The following is a 25,321-nucleotide window of genomic DNA, read 5'->3' as shown; positions in this document are numbered from 1 at the left end:
AATAATTTGATCCAAGGTTTTTAAAGGTTTATCATGTATTTCTAATAATTTGATCCAAGGTTTTTAAAGGTTTATCATGTATTTCTAATAATTTGATCCAAGGTTTTTAAAGGTTTATCATGTATTTCTAATAATTTGATCCAAGGTTTTTAAAGGTTTATCATGTATTTCTAATAATTTGATCCAAGGTTTTTAAAGGTTTATCATGTATTTCTAATAATTTGATCCAAGGTTTTTAAAGGTTTATCATGTATTTCTAATAATTTGATCCAAGGTTTTTAAAGGTTTATCATGTATTTCTAATAATTTTATCCAAGGTTTTTAAAGGTTTATCATGTATTTCTAATAATTTGATCCAAGGTTTTTAAAGGTTTATCATGTATTTCTAATAATTTGATCCAAGGTTTTTAAAGGTTTATCATGTATTTCTAATAATTTGATCCAAGGTTTTTAAAGGTTTATCATGTATTTCTAATAATTTGATCCAAGGTTTTTAAAGGTTTATCATGTATTTCTAATAATTTGATCCAAGGTTTTTAAAGGTTTATCATGTATTTCTAATAATTTGATTCAAGGTTTTTAAAGGTTTATCATGTATTTCTAATAATTTGATCCAAGGTTTTTAAAGGTTTATCATGTATTTCTAATAATTTGATCCAAGGTTTTTAAAGGTTTATCATGTATTTCTAATAATTTGATCCAAGGTTTTTAAAGGTTTATCATGTATTTCTAATAATTTGATCCAAGGTTTTTAAAGGTTTATCATGTATTTCTAATAATTTGATCCAAGGTTTTTAAAGGTTTATCATGTATTTCTAATAATTTGATCCAAGGTTTTTAAAGGTTTATCATGTATTTCTAATAATTTGATCCAAGGTTTTTAAAGGTTTATCATGTATTTCTAATAATTTGATCCAAGGTTTTTAAAGGTTTATCATGTATTTCTAATAATTTGATCCAAGGTTTTTAAAGGTTTATCATGTATTTCTAATAATTTGATCCAAGGTTTTTAAAGGTTTATCATGTATTTCTAATAATTTGATCCAAGGTTTTTAAAGGTTTATCATGTATTTCTAATAATTTGATCCAAGGTTTTTAAAGGTTTATCATGTATTTCTAATAATTTGATCCAAGGTTTTTAAAGGTTTATCATGTATTTCTAATAATTTGATCCAAGGTTTTTAAAGGTTTATCATGTATTTCTAATAATTTGATCCAAGGTTTTTAAAGGTTTATCATGTATTTCTAATAATTTGATCCAAGGTTTTTAAAGGTTTATCATGTATTTCTAATAATTTGATCCAAGGTTTTTAAAGGTTTATCATGTATTTCTAATAATTTGATCCAAGGTTTTTAAAGGTTTATCATGTATTTCTAATAATTTGATCCAAGGTTTTTAAAGGTTTATCATGTATTTCTAATAATTTGATCCAAGGTTTTTAAAGGTTTATCATGTATTTCTAATAATTTGATCCAAGGTTTTTAAAGGTTTATCATGTATTTCTAATAATTTGATCCAAGGTTTTTAAAGGTTTATCATGTATTTCTAATAATTTGATCCAAGGTTTTTAAAGGTTTATCATGTATTTCTAATAATTTGATCCAAGGTTTTTAAAGGTTTATCATGTATTTCTAATAATTTGATCCAAGGTTTTTAAAGGTTTATCATGTATTTCTAATAATTTGATCCAAGGTTTTTAAAGGTTTATCATGTATTTCTAATAATTTGATCCAAGGTTTTTAAAGGTTTATCATGTATTTCTAATAATTTGATCCAAGGTTTTTAAAGGTTTATCATGTATTTCTAATAATTTGATCCAAGGTTTTTAAAGGTTTATCATGTATTTCTAATAATTTGGTCAAAGGTTTTTAAAGGTTTATCATGTATTTCTAATAATTTGATCCAAGGTTTTTAAAGGTTTATCATGTATTTCTAATAATTTGATTCAAGGTTTTTAAAGGTTTATCATGTATTTCTAATAATTTGATCCAAGGTTTTTAAAGGTTTATCATGTATTTCTAATAATTTGATCCAAGGTTTTTAAAGGTTTATCATGTATTTCTAATAATTTGATCCAAGGTTTTTAAAGGTTTATCATGTATTTCTAATAATTTGATCCAAGGTTTTTAAAGGTTTATCATGTATTTCTAATAATTTGATCCAAGGTTTTTAAAGGTTTATCATGTATTTCTAATAATTTGATCCAAGGTTTTTAAAGGTTTATCATGTATTTCTAATAATTTGATCCAAGGTTTTTAAAGGTTTATCATGTATTTCTAATAATTTGATCCAAGGTTTTTAAAGGTATGTATTTCTAATAATTTGATCCAAGGTTTTTAAAGGTTTATCATGTATTTCTAATAATTTGATCCAAGGTTTTTAAAGGTTTATCATGTATTTCTAATAATTTGATCCAAGGTTTTTAAAGGTTTATCATGTATTTCTAATAATTTGATCCAAGGTTTTTAAAGGTTTATCATGTATTTCTAATAATTTGATCCAAGGTTTTTAAAGGTTTATCATGTATTTCTAATAATTTGATCCAAGGTTTTTAAAGGTTTATCATGTATTTCTAATAATTTGATCCAAGGTTTTTAAAGGTTTATCATGTATTTCTAATAATTTGATCCAAGGTTTTTAAAGGTTTATCATGTATTTCTAATAATTTGATCCAAGGTTTTTAAAGGTTTATCATGTATTTCTAATAATTTGATCCAAGGTTTTTAAAGGTTTATCATGTATTTCTAATAATTTGATCCAAGGTTTTTAAAGGTTTATCATGTATTTCTAATAATTTGATCCAAGGTTTTTAAAGGTATGTATTTCTAATAATTTGATCCAAGGTTTTTAAAGGTTTATCATGTATTTCTAATAATTTGATCCAAGGTTTTTAAAGGTTTATCATGTATTTCTAATAATTTGATCCAAGGTTTTTAAAGGTATGTATTTCTAATAATTTGATCCAAGGTTTTTAAAGGTTTATCATGTATTTCTAATAATTTGATCCAAGGTTTTTAAAGGTTTATCATGTATTTCTAATAATTTGATCCAAGGTTTTTAAAGGTTTATCATGTATTTCTAATAATTTGATCCAAGATTTTTAAAGGTTTATCATGTATTTCTAATAATTTGATCCAAGGTTTTTAAAGGTTTATCATGTATTTCTAATAATTTGATCCAAGGTTTTTAAAGGTTTATCATGTATTTCTAATAATTTGATCCAAGGTTTTTAAAGGTTTATCATGTATTTCTAATAATTTGATCCAAGGTTTTTAAAGGTTTATCATGTATTTCTAATAATTTGATCCAAGTTTTTTAAAGGTTTATCATGTATTTCTAATAATTTGATCCAAGGTTTTTAAAGGTTTATCATGTATTTCTAATAATTTGATCCAAGGTTTTTAAAGGTTTATCATGTATTTCTAATAATTTGATCCAAGGTTTTTAAAGGTTTATCATGTATTTCTAATAATTTGATCCAAGGTTTTTAAAGGTTTATCATGTATTTCTAATAATTTGATCCAAGGTTTTTAAAGGTTTATCATGTATTTCTAATAATTTGATCCAAGGTTTTTAAAGGTTTATCATGTATTTCTAATAATTTGTTCAAAGGTTTTTAAAGGTTTATCATGTATTTCTAATAATTTGATCCAAGGTTTTTAAAGGTTTATCATGTATTTCTAATAATTTGATCCAAGGTTTTTAAAGGTTTATCATGTATTTCTAATAATTTGATCCAAGGTTTTTAAAGGTTTATCATGTATTTCTAATAATTTGATCCAAGGTTTTTAAAGGTTTATCATGTATTTCTAATAATTTGATCCAAGGTTTTTAAAGGTTTATCATGTATTTCTAATAATTTGATCCAAGGTTTTTAAATGTTTATCATGTATTTCTAATAATTTGATCCAAGGTTTTTAAAGGTTTATCATGTATTTCTAATAATTTGATCCAAGGTTTTTAAAGGTTTATCATGTATTTCTAATAATTTGATCCAAGGTTTTTAAAGGTTTATCATGTATTTCTAATAATTTGATCCAAGGTTTTTAAAGGTTTATCATGTATTTCTAATAATTTGATCCAAGGTTTTTAAAGGTTTATCATGTATTTCTAATAATTTGATCCAAGGTTTTTAAAGGTTTATCATGTATTTCTAATAATTTGATCCAAGGTTTTTAAAGGTTTATCATGTATTTCTAATAATTTGATCCAAGGTTTTTAAAGGTTTATCATGTATTTCTAATAATTTGATCCAAGGTTTTTAAAGGTTTATCATGTATTTCTAATAATTTGATCCAAGGTTTTTAAAGGTTTATCATGTATTTCTAATAATTTGATCCAAGGTTTTTAAAGGTTTATCATGTATTTCTAATAATTTGATCCAAGGTTTTTAAAGGTTTATCATGTATTTCTAATAATTTGATCCAAGGTTTTTAAAGGTTTATCATGTATTTCTAATAATTTGATCCAAGGTTTTTAAAGGTTTATCATGTATTTCTAATAATTTGATCCAAGGTTTTTAAAGGTTTATCATGTATTTCTAATAATTTGATCCAAGGTTTTTAAAGGTTTATCATGTATTTCTAATAATTTGATCCAAGGTTTTTAAAGGTTTATCATGTATTTCTAATAATTTGATCCAAGGTTTTTAAAGGTTTATCATGTATTTCTAATAATTTGATCCAAGGTTTTTAAAGGTTTATCATGTATTTCTAATAATTTGATCCAAGGTTTTTAAAGGTTTATCATGTATTTCTAATAATTTGATCCAAGGTTTTTAAAGGTTTATCATGTATTTCTAATAATTTGATCCAAGGTTTTTAAAGGTTTATCATGTATTTCTAATAATTTGATCCAAGGTTTTTAAAGGTTTATCATGTATTTCTAATAATTTGATCCAAGGTTTTTAAAGGTTTATCATGTATTTCTAATAATTTGATCCAAGGTTTTTAAAGGTTTATCATGTATTTCTAATAATTTGATCCAAGGTTTTTAAAGGTTTATCATGTATTTCTAATAATTTGATCCAAGGTTTTTAAAGGTTTATCATGTATTTCTAATAATTTGATCCAAGGTTTTTAAAGGTATGTATTTCTAATAATTTGATCCAAGGTTTGTAAAGGTTTATCATGTATTTCTAATAATTTGATCCAAGGTTTTTAAAGGTTTATCATGTATTTCTAATAATATGTATCCAAGGTTCTCAAGAAATAAACGGAGTTAAATTTTACCGGTTTCATAAAATTCTGTAAACAAAAGTTTAACCGTCTCATCAGAGATCCTCCATGGCGAAACATCTGTGTGCAAATTAGACTACTGAATGGTCCAAAGCGGCAATTGAAGCATATGATCTCACACAGAAGTTTTATAAAAAAACTACACTCTCTCCAATGGTTTCCTTCTACTTACGCAGCTGCCATTGCTCAAAGGCAACATGCATACCGCAGACTTATCCGACATAATTCCAGTACAAACAGACATAAATTCATAGAAGCAAGAAGTAATTGCAAGAAAGAAATAGCGACAGCTAAGAGAGAATACACAAAACCACCAGAAAATGCATTGAATTGCAGAAATGAGGAACTTGCGATTTCTGGAAAATCAGTGTAGTGAATAATGGCCAATCAACAATTCCCTCACTATCCAAAACTCATGAGGTTGCTCGCACGGCAACCGAGAAGGCTAACGTGCTTTCCCGTCAGTTTACCTCAAACCCTACATTGAACCTAGAAAACCACTCCCTTCTTAATTTTCCTTTGCAGACAGAAACCACACTAGATTATCTGAAAATCACTCCTTCACGAGTACATGATATCATAAACACCCTGCACAGCTCAAAAGCTGATCTTATCTCGGTTGTATTATTTAAAAAATGCTCCGCTGCGGTTGCTCTAGTCACTTTCAAACTTTTCAACAAATGCTTTAAAGAATGTTACTCTACTGACTGCTAGAAACTGCTTCTGTGGTACCAATTTTCAAGAATCCTGGTGAAAAAACTGACCTATTAAACTACCGACCTATAAGCCTCCTTCCTCTTTTCGCCAAAATATTTGAGTCTATAATTAATCAAACTCTAATCCACTGACTTACAGTTACTTAACTTCTGTCCGACCAACAGTATGGCTTTAAGCCCGTTCTACTGCAGATATCCTAACTGTAATCTCTGAACGTATATACCATACACTGGATAAAGAAGGGGAAGGAAGGGCAATAGACCTAGATATATCTAAGACTTTTGACAGGGCATTGCACGATGCTATTTTCAGAAAAATCAAGTCATACGGTATTACTGGACAAATACATAACATAATTAAATCTTTTTTAAATAATAGAAAAGTCCAGGTGTCTCTCGATAGTGGTACGTCAAAAAATATGATATAAATGCGAGTGTTCGATCCTTGGACCTTTAATATTCCTGATATTCATAAATGCTCTCTTTGATAAAATTGTCTCTGAAAAAGGGGTATATTTTCTGATGACACCACGCTCTATGGCAGGCACGAGAAAAAGAAGAATGAACACACGTCTAAGACAATCGCGGAAACCATAAAGGAAGATATATATATATATATATATATATATATATATAATATATTAGATTTGATATTTCATCGATCCATTCGGTTTCATGAAAACACTGGCAACTCAGCGCGTAGATATTAAGAATCTCTACAAGATACCATCTTAATTGCCTAATAGCACTTTTTAGAGAAGTCTTCCAGGCCAACCTGACAGGATGTACCTCACAAAACGTTCAAAACACTAAAGTATTCGTAGTCTGTAGTTGAATGAGGACAAAAATGGAGAGTAAAAGTCAATGCTGCAAAGGCTAAGTTTATTTCCTTTTATAATTACTATCAATAGCTATGGCTAATGATACATTACCTAAAAGTACTTCGTACTTCTCGGTTTAACGTTCACAGGGAACATGAGTTGGAAAAGATACATCGAAGACATTGCTGCGAGGAAGATGCTAGAAAGTTATTTACGCCTGAAAGTATCCTATATCTTTACAAGGCCACCATCCCCCCATGTATGAAGTATTGTTGTTACATTTGAGATGGTACATCTACTACTAGTCTCTTACTCCTAAACAGGGTTCAAAGAAGAGTCGCCAACCTGATAGGGGCAGAATTGTCAGCTAGGCTCCATATCTCTCCCATCGACAAAATGTTGCATCCCTCTGCCTGTTTTACAAGCCTTTGTACCCCCTAAACATAAATACCCCCGACAAACCCAACAAGCAGCAAAATCCCACCCTTAAACAGTGAAGGTCCCCAGAGGCCAAAAAAAACTTATGCTCTAATAGTTTCTTCTCTAGAACTACTAGACGTTGGAACTCCCTTCCGGCTTCCTGCTTTTCCGACTGTACTGACATGCAGAAGCTCAATAGTAATGTAAGCAGACATCTTGCTGCTCGACTTCCTGCATAGTATCCCTGCAATTATGTCTTAGATGGTAACCCTCTAAATCAACGTGACACTGTGCCATGGTTTGGGGTAAAAATGTAATTAAGAAAAAATTAAACTATTAATTATACTCATTAATCCTTATCCCCGAGTGGCCTTTGGGCCTTGATAAGCGGTGACTCCTTTGCGAAAAAACATTCTAACATATTGACAACAGCCAATAAGTATTTATGTACGGAAGAACGATCGAGTTGCTAATGGCACTGGATATCCAACCGTGACAATTGTTTGCTTATGTACGTACGAAGATGGCGTATAGAAAGGTGGAAGATATTTTTCCTATTAATATTTAAATAGAGTATAAAGTGTAGCTTGGGGTTACTTTTTGCGGTTTAGTAACCGGTTAAATAACCCGAAAAGTGTTGACATGCCGTAAAACAACCAAACCAAACTTTACAAATAAATACTTGAAGATATAAAGAACTTGAAGCATAAAAACTGTTTCCAAAATAACTGGATTCCGAATTGAATAACCCGAAAAGTGTTGACATTCCGTTAAACAAAATAATCGAACTTAACCATAATATCTGTGTGTCTTGTTGCATATCGTAATCAGCATCTTCTTTTTTTCTAATTTCTGTCTCACGTTCTTTATTAATGCGATAATAAATTTTGATCGAAAATTGTATTTACGGTGTGGAATCGCGATAATAAAAATTGAACTGAGATTTTATATATTTTTTTAGTTTTTTTTTGTAATCACGCTTGCATGAGCAGAAAGCGAAGGTGCGGCCTACAACCGAAATAGGTTTGGAGGTACGCGAATGAAGAAGTTAATCAATATCGATACGTTTCTCATTTCGCTCAATTTTAACTCCTACACACGCATGTTTATTTCGGATTTTATATCGCTTGTATACTTAATTATAAATTCCCTTAAGGAAGCGGTGGGATCATTAGAAAGAGATTCTAATTCTAAGGTTTGAAAGATGAACATAAAATAGAATTGAGTTTTAAATGAGTTCTCTCTCGCTTTAAACACTTTCTCACACCTGAGGCAAATCTCTATCTCTACAAATGTACTATGAAGCCATGTGTGGATTAGTGTTGTCATGCTTAGGCTGATGAATCTCGTATTCTAATAGCTTCTTTCCAGGAACAAAAGGTTGTGGAACTCTCTTCCTACTCACTGTTTTCCTTCTACCTACAGCTTCGCCTTTTCAAGACTAACATCAGTAGGCATCTACTGTCTTTGTGATAATCATCTTTCCTCCTTCGTATCTTGTGGCTTCATGCCTTGTCTCCAGCGATTTCAATTAAAAGCAAATAACGTAGAAGTAATATTTACTATACCATCCAGTTAACAAGTGTAATGTGTTTAATGGATACGCTTCAGCTTATAGGGGCTTTTAAGTCGCGTTCAAATCCCAGTGGACCACTTTTGTTTTTCCGCGCCAATACTATAAGTAACCTTAATTCCATCCATCTATGAGTAAAACAACAACTTCTGTTCAACTAATTGTATACAATCAATCTGCGAGGCTCATTCCAAAAGTAACGCATCCTGTTTTTTATTCTGTCCTAATGGATGAGAGGAGATTGCAAATTGCATTATGATGACCGCATTTATGAATCCATGATGTGAAAGTTTTATCTTTCTGTTGCAGATATTGCCAGTATGGGACTCTAAGGAAGCAACCCCTGTCATGGGTGTGCGTCAGAAGCAGAGATGCTCTATTGAATTCCCCCATGCAGAAAAATTAGACCGATCAACATTCACGGCCCCCGTAGAACGTTTACGAAACCAATGTAGTTGATGTCAGTCCAGTCTTAAACGTTTTTTCTAGGAAACGTGAGTGGCACTATTCACGCTTCCCAACAAATAAGTCTAAGACGTAAACATCAGCAAGCAAAGTAATGCACACTCTCTTCTGGGACAGGAAAAACGTCATTTTTCAGGATTTTTTGATACACAGGTTGACTGTAAACTCTGACTATCACGTTGAAACATTGATGAAGTTGAAGGCCCAGAATATCCATAAAAGGCCAGAGAAAACGGAACATTCTGTTTGCAACACGAAGACGCCAGTCCACGCATAAGTTTGAAGCCCACGGAATGTGTGACAAAGTCAGCTGGATGGTCTTTCCGCATAATCTTGACCTGGCACCGTCAGAATCTTACTTGGCCGGACCCCCGAAGGATGCATTACATAGGCAATATTTACCGACAACAATGCTGTAATCACAGCCGTGAAAAAAATGGACCGCCTTGGTAGGGACTGGCTTTTACAATCAAGACGTCAAGGCTCTCGTTCACCGATGACAAAACTGCATTGAGGAATAGTGATGACAATGTAGAAAAAGGAACAAAAGTGGGATTGTTTTAATGGTACCACAACGGTTTTCATAGCCCTTTTGAGTTAAAATTAGAAAGCATTACGTTTAGAATAATCCTGGCATATTCTATTAAAGTTACTGTGCTTGCTTTTGTTGTGTGTATACTATGAAAATATGTCACAAAAACATTGACAAAAACAAAGTACACATTACTAAGACAAAATCTTTCCGATGTAAATATCAGAATCAGAATATCACGTAAACTTTAAGGATTTTTGTAAACTGAATACGAGTTGTATTAGTAAAAGATTAACATAACATTAAAACCTAAAATGAATGTTTATGGATTTTGAATTTAAAGATTAATAATTTGGACTACTCTTCCCATCTTAAACGTTATTCCTACAACGTTTTACCAATATAACTTTTGTTCTGAAAGTGTATCTTGTCAAACTCTGGAATCTTTCTGTCGAACTCCGGAATATGCAAGGAACTTCACCCAAACCTTTTATTTAATTAATTTAACACTCTTTCCTTTCGTCAATCATGACCAGATAGAACTTTGAAGTAATTCGTAATTGTATTTTTAATTTCTCCTGCATTGAAGATTAAACTTTCAATCTCTAGAAGCCCACGGAATGTGTGACAAAGTTCAGCTGGACGGCTCTGTCTTACCGCATAATCCTGACCTGGCACCGGTTCGATTATCTAAAATAAAGAAACTTACAAAAACATAGATTCTAAATTTAAAAATTTACTGATGCAAAAATTTCACCAAAGCAAAAATATATTAACATTAAACAAATATACTTTTATCAACTTTTAATATAAAAAAGATACATATTTTCTCTTCAAAATAAAGTACGTTAAGTAAAAAATATATATATTTATTATATGTATATCTTGAAAATTTTAGAAAACGAAATTTTATTTTTATTAAATAAATAAAATAATTTGAACCATTCAAAATAAATTTTAAACATAATAGAAAACCTTCTGTTTAAAAGTGTTATATTGAAATTCAAAATTTAACATTTAAAATCAGGCAGATGCAAATGTTTTTTTAAATATATTTATTTATTAATATTAATCTCAAATTTTCGATCCATAAAGAAAGATTAACCCAGTAATAATATTTTCTTTCTATTACGTGCTATGCTAATAGTAATACCCCGCACGTCCTCAGATGTTGATGAAGATCGAGGTTCAAAGTATCCGATTAATTGTGAAAGCGCTGGTCGTCCGCATGCGCATTTAAATAATAGAAAATTGACTGTTTAAAAGGCACTCTGATACTGAAATTCAAAATTCATAATTTCACAATCAAAACCCGGACAAGAAAAGAACCAATTATTATCGAGATTTTCCAGAAGAAAGCTTTTCATTGACTGATACTTCTAATTTAATTTTAATAAATAAATATATTTATTAAAAATATTCTGCACTTTACTGATCTTTAAACGATAAATTTTGAAATCTAAAATATGTTAAAGTATTTTTCATTCATTTAATAATAATAATAATAATAATAATAATAATAATAATAATAATATATATATATATATATATATAACATTATTTTTGTTTTCTAAAACTTTAAAATTCACAATACGCAATAATATTTTTAAAACATTGACTTAGCTTGTTCTATTATAAGTACTTACGGCATGATCACGTTGACACACAGGTTCTTGCTGGACCACCGGAGGTAAGCAATGTTGAGCCTGGTTAGTACTAAAATTGGTTATCATTTTTGTAGGAGGACGTCGGTGGCCCCTTGCAAGAGCTGCAAAAACCTACCGTCATCGTGTACTCTAACGGGGATATACATACGACTGGGGCCCACTTGTGAATTTCACGCTCAAACGAGACTTCTTTCTTTGGAGGAAGTCAGTTAAAACCGCCTAGGGTCACTATCACTTCAGTACAGTTCAGTATTATAAGTATATTTTCCGCTAACTACAATATAATACTAACATGCCAGATCATTCGTTTGCCGTATTTTTTATGTAATTTTTACTTTTGAATAATAAGAAAGGTTTAGGAACTTCTGACATCGATAAGATTATCGGCTCAGAGCTGCTGATTCGATTAAGGCCATCCTCTCAAATAATTAAACCGTACCAAAGTTCTACCAATTCTGATCATCATAGCGTTGTCTTACAATCTATCTAACACTTATTAACCGTTATCCTAAAGCTGCTTACGGGCCTTGATAAGTGGTTACCATCACTTAATAAAATCTTCGATCAAACATTTAATTGTAACGCTGCGATACACATTCAAGCATACTGACACCATTGCTTTATATATAGAACTATTTACTTGATAGTAACAATCGACGTCATTTATTCAAAACCGTTGTGGAATCACGTGAGCTCTATTGCCAAATTTAGCAGTTTGATAAGAATATGTATCTTTTCCTTTATTAAGATACATATTATTTTGCCGTCGGCAATGTGTTGGGCCGTACAATAATTACCGCGAGGCGATGAGTATCTTCTGATAACCGGCAAATAATATAGCCCCAGTTTAATTGCAAAACGGCAACAGAACATGTCAGGGTGACCTCCGCGTTCATATTTTGTTGTGTTTTTGATTTTTGAATGCTTCTATTGTGTGCGGTAGAATATTCATGTTTTTCCGTTATTTTTTTCTTTCAACAAAAGAATTTTAGAAATTCCTCACGGACAAAAAATGATTAATGATATTCAAGCGATTCTCTTCCTTGTGAATTCACATGATTGCACGCTGACAATCGATACCATAGATAAAACTTATTCGAGCGAAGGTTTTATAACATAGCTCATCACATCAGTAGATTTCTTATTAAAGGATTCACATTCGCAGCCTCTAACCAACATAAACATTCATGTAATAACAAGAGAACGCTATACAGGGTGGAACGATAAACTACTCGCACAAGAAAAAAACGACATGATTCCATTTCCGTTTGGTGTTGCGCAGACCAGCTACTAGTTGGCAAGTTGCGTACAAATGTCAAGAGCGATGGGAGCCTTCTATCATGTCTGAAAGTGACAATGTTCAATGAACGAGATCGGAGAAGCGCCGCTGTACAACTCATGCTCTCTACTGATCCAAATTATGAGGTTATGACTACATGACCATTGCCAGCATCCTCAAAATACATCACTTGATTGCCATAAATAACAGATATATGCTAATGTTGATGAAAACAAAGTTTCCGACCACGGTTATTGTCTTTGGTGTGGTTTTCACCTCACATCTTTGAAGTCGACTTGAAACTCCACGCTAACGTGTACTTGGATCTGCTGAAGAGTGTGGTGATCCTCTAGTGCAATCAAGTGGCTGTTGGCAGAGCCTGGTGTGGCGGCAGGATTCAGCGCCGGCTCACAAGTCCAAAGAGACCTAGGCTTTACTTCAGAAGGAGTGCTACGACTTAGTACCTTTGTCTCACTGCGCTCCCCGCGACTTGAATTCGCCGGACTACTTACTACAGAATGGGTATAGTAGAGAGAGAGAGAAAGAGAGAGAGAGAGAGAGAGAGAAAGAGAGAGAGAGAGAGAGGGAGAGAGCGAGAGAGAGAGAGTAATGTTTTTTTAGCTAGTTATTTACGTCTTAAACTTAAATTTCTAACTTAAAAAATAAGTAACGTAGACAGACAGACATCGGAGTAACATTCGATGAGATTATGAGTCTCTATATTATGGGTTGTGTTTGACTTACAGCGGAAGACTCGTTTTAAAACCTTAGTTTTCTCCTTGCTTGAAAACATGAAGTCATTCATTATGTCGTCATATTGATGGACTCTTGTTTTATCTGCGGTCGTTCACCTATGTCTCCTGCTTTGTCACCCATCTTTAATTCAACCCTGGAAACGACTCTGTTACAATGTGACATTTGTCAAAATACATACAAGCTAACTAAATTCCTGCTTACCTAGGTTCCCTAATATATAATATCTATACATCACTTACTGGGTGGAGAGTGTAAACCAACACGTTCATTTAAGCTTAAAATAAAAGTCAAGATGAAAGCAGTAGCTCAAATAATCCATAAAATACATTTAAATAGTATTCCATTTATTGTGACTATTTTTTGACACAAGATACCGTAACAATTTTTATGAAGTCGCTCGATTTTAATTTGATGTTGCTGTTGAGGTTCAGTATGCTTTTACATTATAGAACAAATATGAAACAGCAGAAAATCTATATCCCCCCCGAGTAGAACAAGAAATTCTGCTTGATTCTATATATATCGTACATGTTAGAACAATATTTGTGCGTGATTCCATCATTAATATGTAAGCACTGGCACTTGACTTTTTAATCTTTCCCAGTTTCACGTCTTTCATGTATAATAGGGATTCTGTCAATTAATAATTTGCATTTGCTAGCTAATAATTTTCTGTGTCTATAGAACAGAGTAGATACTCCATATGTTATTGTGTCTTCGCTCGAATAATAAGAGCTTGAAGCTGAGCAGTACATAAAAAGATGTATTCCGATGGAGAAGAAATTGTGGTGAAATGCTAAAACTTTCTTTTTTCCCAAATTAAATTTACCAATACAACCTTTTTATCCGCCGATGTAGTGTAGTTTAAAATTAAAGGTTATAGTCAAAATTGCCTACTCTGTTTTACTTCCGGTTTCTGATCTGCAGACGGAATAATAATGATAAAAATGATGACTCCTCCTGATTAGTTATTGTCTGTCTCTTAAATAACTAGAAAGCTCACATCCCAGCTTTTCACATGCTAAGACTGCTTTTCTTGTCGGCTTTGCCATGTCTAATTGTCCAGCCAAGTGAAATCCAGAAACCGGATGTAAAAAAGAGCAGACGATCCTGGCTATAACTAAATTAACCATAATACGTATTTTAAATATATAAACGAGATAGAATATTTAGATTTTAACTAATAACAAATCACTTCACTTAGTGACAAGAAATACGAATTTTTCACAGTAAGGTTAGATGCTAATGCGCTAATTGTAATATTGCATACGATCAGCAAATCCTTTGACGGGGTATTTGTTTCTAGAGCAATAGCCTTTCACGTAGAAAAGGCGTTTGATAGAATCTGTTGCTTTATAGATTTGCTAGCTATAAAATAACTGTCAATGTATTCACAACTATCGCATTCTTTTCTTTGAGAAACGTATGAATATATTGTCGATAGGCAGAGTTCTGAAGAATATAGAATAAACGCCGGTGTGCTTTAATCATCAATTTGTGAAAATAACACTTTTTAAAATTTATTTAATCCAAACACGGTATATTGTCACTCAGACGTAAGAAATTGCGATGTTTACAAGGACAATATCTAGGGAGTTGAGCAGCGAGAGGTCTGTTCATATTAGATTTAAATGTCTAAATGTTAGCACTTCGAACGGAACTCGCTGATACTCTTTCTTCAGACATGGAGGATATGGTGTACTAGGAAAGATAGTGTCAATTTGAACACATTTCCATGAACCTTGTATTCTTTAACCACCAACGCACGTATCGTTACTTTTCTCCTTCCGAAATTGATTGAAAAAGTCCTCTGTTTTAATATGCTATTCAAACGGAATTTAACTCAATATGTAAAATCGACGGTTTTAAGATGTATAGTAAACGCGTAACCTACCATTTAAAATTCCAGATACTTAAGATTTGCATTAAATTTGATCTATAGCCATTATAAAAAATCCTCGAGTTTCACGTTTTCTTAAAAAGACAACTTAAAGTTTAGATATTTTATAGCGTCAAAACATGTAATGGATTTGAATCAAAATCGGATTAAGTTTGGTTAGTATAATCTTGTTTAATAACATTTTAAATTGATTTTAATATTCTGAGAGGTACATGAAAGTGGAACAAACCTGTTCTTGTTCGAGGAATTAATTTTAATCGTTCTGGGACAGATATTCTTTTACTTACAACATAAAAAGACAAATAATTAGATTTCTGTACAGAGGATGCTTGTAATGAATCAGTAAATAAAAATAAAATTCTGAACATATTGATAATTAAGGCAGCGGTTATATTAAAAGAACAACGAGAACTACAAGGAAATGTTTGCTTTAATGAACGCGAATCAATGTCGGCAAAACATAAGGGTGTTTCTTTTATATATTGGTATTTTTATAAAGTATAATATAAAACAAATAAAATGGCAGCTATTACATCACAAATGAAGGAAGTTGCATGCGACCCATTTCGCTACACAGAAAAGACAAGAAAACGTGTTTAGAAATTAGTTTTTATCTTTACTTCTTTGCAATTTCACAGAACGAATTGAATTTATTTTTTATAATTAGTTCCTGTTTTTCAGTCAAGTTTGATAGAGAAACTGCAAATTGTTTTCTCTATTTATTTATAACAGGTTACCTATAAGCGAAAGCGTCTATGGAATCTAAAATTAATAAACGAACCCCGTTCCATGGCATGTATATCCAGATTATGTCAGATAAGGTATATTGCAGTTATTGCACAGTAGGATGTCGACACCCTCCTACATACACCCCCCCCCCAAATGGAAATCCATCTAGTACTGACGAGGTTTAACGTTTTTTTATTTTATAAACAGTTTACGTATTCATCGTCATCATCGCCTTTGTCCAGTCTCTGCGCGTGTAATTGTAAGTTAAGGGTTGTGCAATCACCAACTACGCCACTCTTAAATCGGACGACTGGAGTTCAGTAGTAAGGTATATATGTATATATATATATATATGTATATATATATATATATATATATACTCTTCAGAATAATGTTATTTAACAATCAGTTGGTATGGAAACCTGTGATTATAAGATTTACAAAATATTCCTGGCAGTAATATTCTATAAGTATTATCCCATCTAAATAAGAATTGCTCAATATGCAAGATAGAACAAATACCTTAAATTTTACCATGCAATCTGGATCTACAATTTTCATATTCTTTTCTTCAAATCTTCATGCGATATGACTTCTGATTAATTAATTATTTTGACTTTGTCTTTCCATGTCTCACTGACTTTAGAAAATAGAGTACATATCTTTATACATATTTACTAATATCTTCTCTCCTCTGATGAGATGGTAGACATAGAAACCCTATAGGTTAAGGATATAAAATTTCTAAAGTATTCTTTGTCCTGATTAGAATAATAAAAATCTTTGATATGAAACTCAAACACTTAATTTCAATAATTTTTTTCTTGAAATTAATTGAATCACTGCAATTAATATATATATATTCAATTAATATATATATATATATATATGAAATTTATTACTGTGAGTCCAGAATGAGTTTACATATTGTTTCCGCAAGGGGGAAATCCTCAAAAGAAGAGGAAATATCCGACTAGCTTCGTCAGAATTCATAGATGGACTGAGTTATAAAATCAAATAAGAATGGAAAAATCGTAGCAGATGTTATTTATGTTTAACTGAAAAATTATTGATTACTAATTTTAGAGAAAGAGACAAACTTCTAAATAAAAAACTGAAACCTCACTTAATTGTAAACATTATAAATCCCACCTCTTAAGTAACTTTTCACTCTTCTAGCAATACGTATAACCTACCCTCAAAATATAACACTTACCGTTTGCATACCAATAACACAATTGCCCAATTGCCTAAATAGATTTTTAGCTAGTTAAAATAGTTTCGTTTATAGATCTTTAGCTAGTTAAAATAGTTCGAAACTAGTTAAAATAGTTTCGTTTATAGATCTTAAGCTAGTAAAAATAGTTTCGTTTATAGATCTTTAGCTAGTTAAAATAGTTTCAAGGGGTCAAAAAGGGATAAAAATTGAAAAGATCGTAATCAATTTTCAACATTCATCTTAGTTTATTTTTAATTTTTGATTTCAATTTTTAATGCGTTAATTTGCGTGGCACGTTGGTGGAGTGATTTGAATGCTATAGTTTGTGTTTCGATTCTAGCTGATGGCACCCAAATGCTTTCTTTTTTTCTTTTGAAATCACGACTCTATAATAATATATACGAAACCTGGACAAATTAAAATATCATATGTCAGCGTATTTTACAGCTGGACGAAGAGCCGTGAAAAGCCGGGCGCCCCCACCCGCTAGTATATATATATATATATATATATATATATATATATATATATATATATATATATATATATATATGCACCCTCATGGATCATAATATTTATAATAAACGAGGGGCGGTCTAAAAGAATGCGTCATATATTTTTTATTTTCGTTTGATAGATCCGAAGGAATTAAAAATTGCATAACTTATGAGTGAACTGATGCATTCATGGTCGGAAAGTTTCATATTTCTGTTGCAGATATTTACGATGTGATACTCTGAAAAGAAATCCGTGTGTAAGACGTGCGTCAGAAGCAGAGAGGCGTCATTGACTTCTCCACAGAAGTTCATTGAAAATGCCTGTAACTATAAAGTAAAATAAATTCTGAAGAACAAACGATTGTTAGTTTTAGTGGTATTATTCCCGATTTCCCAGCTCTGTTAGTTAAAAAATAAAATTATCTTTTATAGGAAATAACATACCTTGCTATAGTTTATTTCGCGCAAACAACTGGAATATACACACTTTTTTTAATTATCATCGCAAAATAAAAGAGCATCAAGCGGAATAAAATCATGTTTTACATTTAATAATGTAAAAATTTAATATTATTTCTTTCTATATATAATTTTATGTTTTAGGGATTAGCCATTTACTCATAATGGACTCTTCTAACCATTATATATATATATATATATATATATATATATATATATATATATATATATATATATATATATATATATATATATATATACTAGACTACCCATGACCCGTTCGGTCAGTATATATTAACTATGGAATTAATGTATGAGCCTGACACTTTTGACGTAAAGAAAATAGTTTTTTTGTGACGACACAGAAACATTTCTATGAAAGCATATTAAAATGAAAAAAGAATATAGATAGATTTCTATGAGTCGTTCTGTTTATAATTGTTTATTCTTGAAAAAAAAAACTTACAGCCATTAAGTGCTTTTTTTTTACACAGTGATCACCACTTATCAAGGCCCGGAAGCCACTCAGGGATAAGGGTTATTGCAAGTACATTACGTTAGTGTGGAGATTTGATGAAGTGTTTAATTAAGGGGGCGGTTCATTAGGAATTTGTTAACATTGGACTTGAACACATCCAAGTTGTAGTCCGGTGGGAAGAAGGCAGACTGAACAGAGTTCCACAGGCGTGCAGTTCTAAGAAAGACGCTTTGTTCATGGAATCCACGTTTTGATTTAGGCACAGATAAAGAGTGGGGAAATTTTTCACAGTGGATTCGGCTAGACGGGTGTTTTTCGTGAAAGATTGGCGAGGGGGGACCAGAGATAGGAGCTCAGACGAGCACCTGCCATGGAAATAACGATAAAACAAGGATAGGCTCGCAACGTCTCTTTTGTGGGAGAGAGGTTGCATGGTAGAGAAAAGGGCATCCCCCACTAAGCCACGAAGTCTATTTTGTACTCTGTCAAGGCAGGATAGGCTGTTTTTAGCAGCTCCTGCCCAGATATGGCAACAGTATTCAATCCTTGGACGTACTTGGCTTTTATATACATAGAGAATTGCATCAGTAGTGAGATATCTTCTGGAGCGGTAGAAGGATCCCACCATCTTTCCAGCGACCTTGGCAACAGACTTGATGTACGTGTTCCATTTCAGATCAGGAGTAAAGGTCAAACCCAAAAGCTTGTCAAAACACGGGGCCTCACCCAGACGAGAGCCATCCATCACAATTGATGCCAGATGGGGATCAGAGCGTTGATGATGTAAGGATAGGAGTTTGGTTTTGGATGCATTAAAGGTAACTAGCCACATCTCCCCCCACTGAACAACGCGCTCGAGATTAGAGGAGAGAGAATCAGAGAGAACTTTGTCATTTACAGCCTTTAATGTGTGTTGCCGTAGATGGTCGTGTCATCAGCATAGATGTCAACGAATGATTTAAGTATGTGTTTAGGGAGGTCAATGATGTAGATCAGGAAGAGAGTTGGGCCTAGGATTGACCCCTGAGGGACTCCAGCATTTATATTGCAGGCCTCCGATTTTTGTCCATCTACCACTACTCTTATGAGCCTATCGGAGAGAAATGATTTAATGATTGAGAAGATATTTCCAGTTATACCGTAGCTGGAAATCTTGTGAAGTAGACCCTTATGCCATACGTTGTCGAAGGCCTTTGATATGTCAAGAGCAATTGCCCTAGAAAGGAAGCCTTTGTCAAGAGATTCACTAATCCTATGGGATATAACCGTCACCACATCTGCGGTAGATCTTGCAGAGCGGACACCATATTGTGTGTCACTAAGAAGGTTATTCCTGCTGAGGTGGTTGACTATTTCTCTATTTAATATGGATTCCAGCAACTTACTCATAACACACAAGAGATTATTGGTCTGTACTGAGAGGGAGATGACTTATCACCTGAATTCTTAAATACAGGGCAAACTGATGAGGTCTTCCAGGGAGTCGGAAAGCACTTCTCCTTAAGGCAGCGCTTAAACAGTTTCGTAAGTATGGGAGCAATTTCTGGTGTAAGCTTTTTTAACACTATAATTGGGATGCCATCAGAGCCAGTTGCTTTACTGGAATCTAGGGTCTTGATTAGCTTGGCGACCTCATGCACGGATATTTGTATGTTACCTAGCTTGTTCTGTGTTATAGGAGGAAATATAGGGAGTTGATGGCCTTCGTCGCACAGGGTAGAATTAGCTGCAAAGTTCTTTGCAAATAGTTTGACCTTGTCTGACGCTGACGAGATGACCTCTGGTCCATTGATAATGGTTGGGATAGAACGCACACAGTTCTGTTCAGGATCCTATTTGTTATTTGCCAAAACTGGTGGGAACCAAGCCGCTGATCAGCTACCTTGGATTTAACAGACTGGGCATATAGCTCTCTTGCATTTTTTTATTACTCCTTTACAGTGGTTGCTGGCAGTCCTGAAAGCAGCTTTAGTCTCAGTGCATCTATTACGTTGGAAGCTATGGAAAAAGTGATTTCTGTGCGCGATAGCAGCAGCACATTCTGGGGAGAACCATGGCTGGCTGTTAGGTTTTTGTTGGAATTTTTAAGATGGTATGAATTGGTCTATGCCTACAATTAACCATTCGGTCAGATCTGATACTATAGAGGACACTTCCTTTTTAAACATGGAGTGCAGAGGTAGATCAGATATGAATGTACGGAAGCTATCTCAGTCAGCCATAGAGTATCGGTATACAGTACGGTGGAGGGGTACGTCTGGGGGCTTCTTACATTTTGTTTTTATCTTAACTGATACGACGGAGTGGTCGGAGGATCCTAGAGGAGAATGAACGGAACATGAACATAGCTCAGGGGAAGTTGAGAGAAAAAGATCTAGGAGGCTTGCATATTGATCGGGTGTATCAGGCACACGGGTGGGTTCACGAACAATCTGAGTGAGGTCATAAACAATGGCAAAATCATGACAAAACCTCCCCTCATCATCTGTCTTATGTGAATGGGTCAGCCATTCCACGTTATGGACGTTGAAGTCACCACAGATGTGGATATTAGCCGAGGGATGTGAAGACAGTATGTGGTCTATTTTCTCAGATATGCTCTTAAAGAGAGTAACTCCGCTGTTGTGGGGCCTATAGAGGGCAAATATAAATGCAGTGGTGTTAGCAAGTGCAACCCTGAAGCACATATAGGGTAAATTAGGATCTTCTCTTGAGATATCACTGCAACACAGGAAGCCATCCTTAATGTAGGCACATATTTCATGCCCATGGCGATCTTGGGTGTCAGATTTAGCTGTTAAATTAGAGTATCCGTTAATTATGAACTCATCTAGGAAAGTGGTCGGCCCTATTCCAGTTTCACTTAGAAATAATATGTCCGATTTCGTCTCCTGTAATTAGGTTTCAACCTCTGGAAGGTTGGAACGTAGACCCCTGATGTTGGAGAAGGAGACCTGGTAGTAGGGGTCTACGTTGGAAAATGGGGTTCTAGGTTTAATCGAATTTTTATTCTGGAGATAGTTTATGCTGAGGTTTTGGGATTTGTGAAATAGGTCGGCATACTTGATTAGAGCAGTACAGAGAGGGAAAGTAAGAGAGAAAAAGACAGGAAAATTTTTTTTTGTAGCACACGAAAAGGTAAAGCCGTAACAATTACCCACTAGTATGGCATCGAGAGGCCCCACCAGAGACTGCTGCATGGTCCAGATCCACTCACCAAATGGCAATACAGCAGTCCCAGTACTTTGCGCCTGCTGATAGGACAGCCTCCTTAGTGGTTAATCCAAGGTTCGGGTCCCTGACTATCAGGCGGATAACGTCAGCCCAGACAAAACGTTTACCTCCAGCACCCTTACTAGTGACATGGCCACAAGGACAGACAGAGACAGAAAAATTTCCGACATCTCAGACTACTGGTCACCAAGTACTACCGACCTTTAAGCAGCTTTTTCTTCACCCTTTGTCAGAAAAATCACTCATTGAATGAGGACTGAATGACAAAATAGGAAAAGCGAGAGTTACTGAAGCTGCCGATAACACATCCACTGTATTATCTACTCTCCATTTAAAAAAAAAAAAGGGGGAGGGGAATGGGTACAAGTGACTTATTGTATCTAAGTAGTAAGTCCGGTGCTAAGTTAACAATTCAGGACACTTGATGATAATCTCCCCTCCCATATTAATTTGTGGAATTTTGTCGTTATTTATCGAGTGTGAATCATTAGAGTTTCACCTTATAATTAATTACATCCAATAATTAATTATTATCAATTTGTAAAGTCGACTTAATATTAATTTACATTCGAGTTTAGATAATTATTCAAGGTTTTACTTTATGAGGTTCGTTTTCATGAGTAACTGTTTCTTTACACTGTATTATATTTCGAATGTACTTGAACATAAGGCTAACTATATTAGATGGTTTGATTGGCCAGCAAGGAAGCAAGCATTTTCAATACAGGCAGGCTTCCATAATAGTATATATATTAAGTATACTACTTAAAGTCCTAACTTTATCTACTCTAAAAGAGAATAATTTCCGGCATTTTTTTTATCGTTAGAAGCCGGCATTTTGTTTGTTTTTAACGTTTAACTTTGCCATAATTATAGGTAAATGTGCACTGAACAGATACCATAATACTTAACGTTAAATTCAAATTTTGAAATATCTTTTAATTTAAACGTGAAAAAAAATTGAGTCGCTGAAAACGTGCACAGTAAAGCAATATATTGTAAAATAGTAGATTTATTTGTAAGAAAATTCCGTTAAAATAACTTAAACGTAATACGGAAATGAAGGATGTAAAAAAAAATGCAGTAGTAAAGTAGTAGTAGTACGGAAAATACATGTCAACCAGTAGTAGTAATAGTAGGATAAGGAAGAGGAGGTGTAGTAGTAGTAGTAGTAAGAGAGGGAAGTGAAGGCGTAGTAGCAGTTGTAAAGAGGAGAAGTAATAGTAGTTGCAAGAGAGGAGGCGTAGTAATAGTAGTAGTAGTAGTAGGAGGAGGAGGATAGTGCGCAAGCAAACAAGCAAACAACCAAGAACGACAGAGTTTTTGTATTATATAGATATATAAACGAGTTTAGTTTCTCGTGAGGAATTGTCGCGATACAACACGAGATTACAGACTGTCTAGTGTAATACTCGGAAATACGGATGACCTTTCTTTGTATCACTGCCCTGTACAATATATTCTTTCTACTATCGAATCTTTATGACATTTTTCTAGGGCAAAATAGTTTAAACAATTGACAAAAAGAAGTCTTGACTGTATCCCGGACAACATCGTGTAGCATGATTATAATAGGGAAAAAATATTCGAATAGGTCACAAAAAATCAATTTATTTCATTAAATTACGATTTACAGGTAAAAAGTATATCTAAAAAATGATTCAGGCTATGCTATCATGCTTTTAAAATTAATTCCTCAATACTGCCAACCGCAGAAAATATGAGTTTGACTAAGCCAAAAATGAAATAAAATATACATTAATTAACTCAGTGAATTAGTAGTTATTTATAACAGGCTGGTTTTGTCCGCTCGCTATCGTGTAGTAACTTTATTTTTATTCTTAAAATCATTAAAACTAATCGATTTGAAAAATAAGAGAAAACTAATTAATAAGACGATGAAACTAATAGTTTATGAATAGAAAAAATTAAATTAATTAAATAAAAAAATCGCACAAATAAATAAAATTACCAAATGAATTAAATAAATAAATTAATTGAAAGTTTCTAAATTTCTAATGCAAATCACGTTTTTAAAAATTCAAAATCTCATAACGTAATTCTTAGCTATTTCGAAGCTTATTAAAAAAAAACATTTCTCTAACTCTTAAAAGCTAAAACATTATTTCATTTGTTAATTTAAAATACCCATTCTGTTTCTTTCGCAAACATACGAAACTTAAAGTTAAAATTAAATTTTATCTTTTTTTTTTTTTTTACTTTCACCGATGTATAGGAATATATATTTTTTCTTGATTTGCTTGCTGGGCTTGCGTTTTACAGCGTTTTCTTCTGTCTCTCTTTTTTTACTCACTTCTTTTCTTTTTAACTCTTTATTCTTTTTACCTTCTTATTCATTTACTCCTTGTTCCCACTCTTCTTCAATCGCAAATCGAGCCGCATGTACGTACGTTCACTCGCTCTCATTTGTCTCAGTTGGATACCCATTCATTCCAATTATCAAATAATAAGTTGAAACAAAAGGTGGCATATTAAAAAGAGTGAAACAAAAACGAGCGCTAAAATATAACATCGAACGACGCTCGCTACGTGCTACGAATCTAAAACAAAATAGTCATATTTTCAACTGACAATAACTTTTTCAGATTTCTGAATTTTTGAGATAAAGATTTAGTATTTGTATTATTTAGAGTCTTCGGACTACTATTCTCATCTTGAGTGTTATTTTAAAAACTTTTCGACCTATCTAACCTTCGATAATCTTCAGGCGTATTCGGTCGAACTTCACTTAACACTTAAAATACAATAACAGACTTATAAATTCTGCCCTGTCATGGTTAGAGAAACGAAAACATTATTAGTTTAGTACAGAGAATCGCAGAATTCTCACCATGATAACAAAATAATGAATAGTTTGAAAGCTTTATACAATAAAACTGAAAATAAATCTAATTAGATTTATTCTGTTTTATGCACGGCGTTGATGATAAAGAGAAACGGTTCCAATAGACTTGTTGGTGTCAAAGCGTGCATAGGCGTTGGTGTTATTGACGGAAAATGGAGTCTAAAACACGCAATATAATCGCGATAAGTTTTTATGTATAGTTGCAATAACAAAAGAATGCGCATTTAGTTTGCACGTTTATACAAATCGCATGAAGCAGTCGTATACTTCAATTTAAACATGAAAGCACATCTGACAATATAACTTACACCCACACACACACGCGTGCACACACACACACACACACGCACACACACAGACACATATATATGCATACATATATGTAGATATAGAAGGAAAAAAGGAAAAAATAACAATATAAATTCATATACTTATGCATATAAATTTAATAACATTAATTAGGGGTACGGGA

Source organism: Euprymna scolopes, chromosome 9 (genome assembly GCF_053919585.1).
Source record: "Euprymna scolopes isolate OS-2025 chromosome 9, ASM5391958v1, whole genome shotgun sequence".
NCBI lineage: Eukaryota > Metazoa > Mollusca > Cephalopoda > Sepiida > Sepiolidae > Euprymna > Euprymna scolopes.
The sequence above is the reverse complement of the archived record's forward strand: the minus strand, read 5'-3'. Positions refer to the sequence as shown.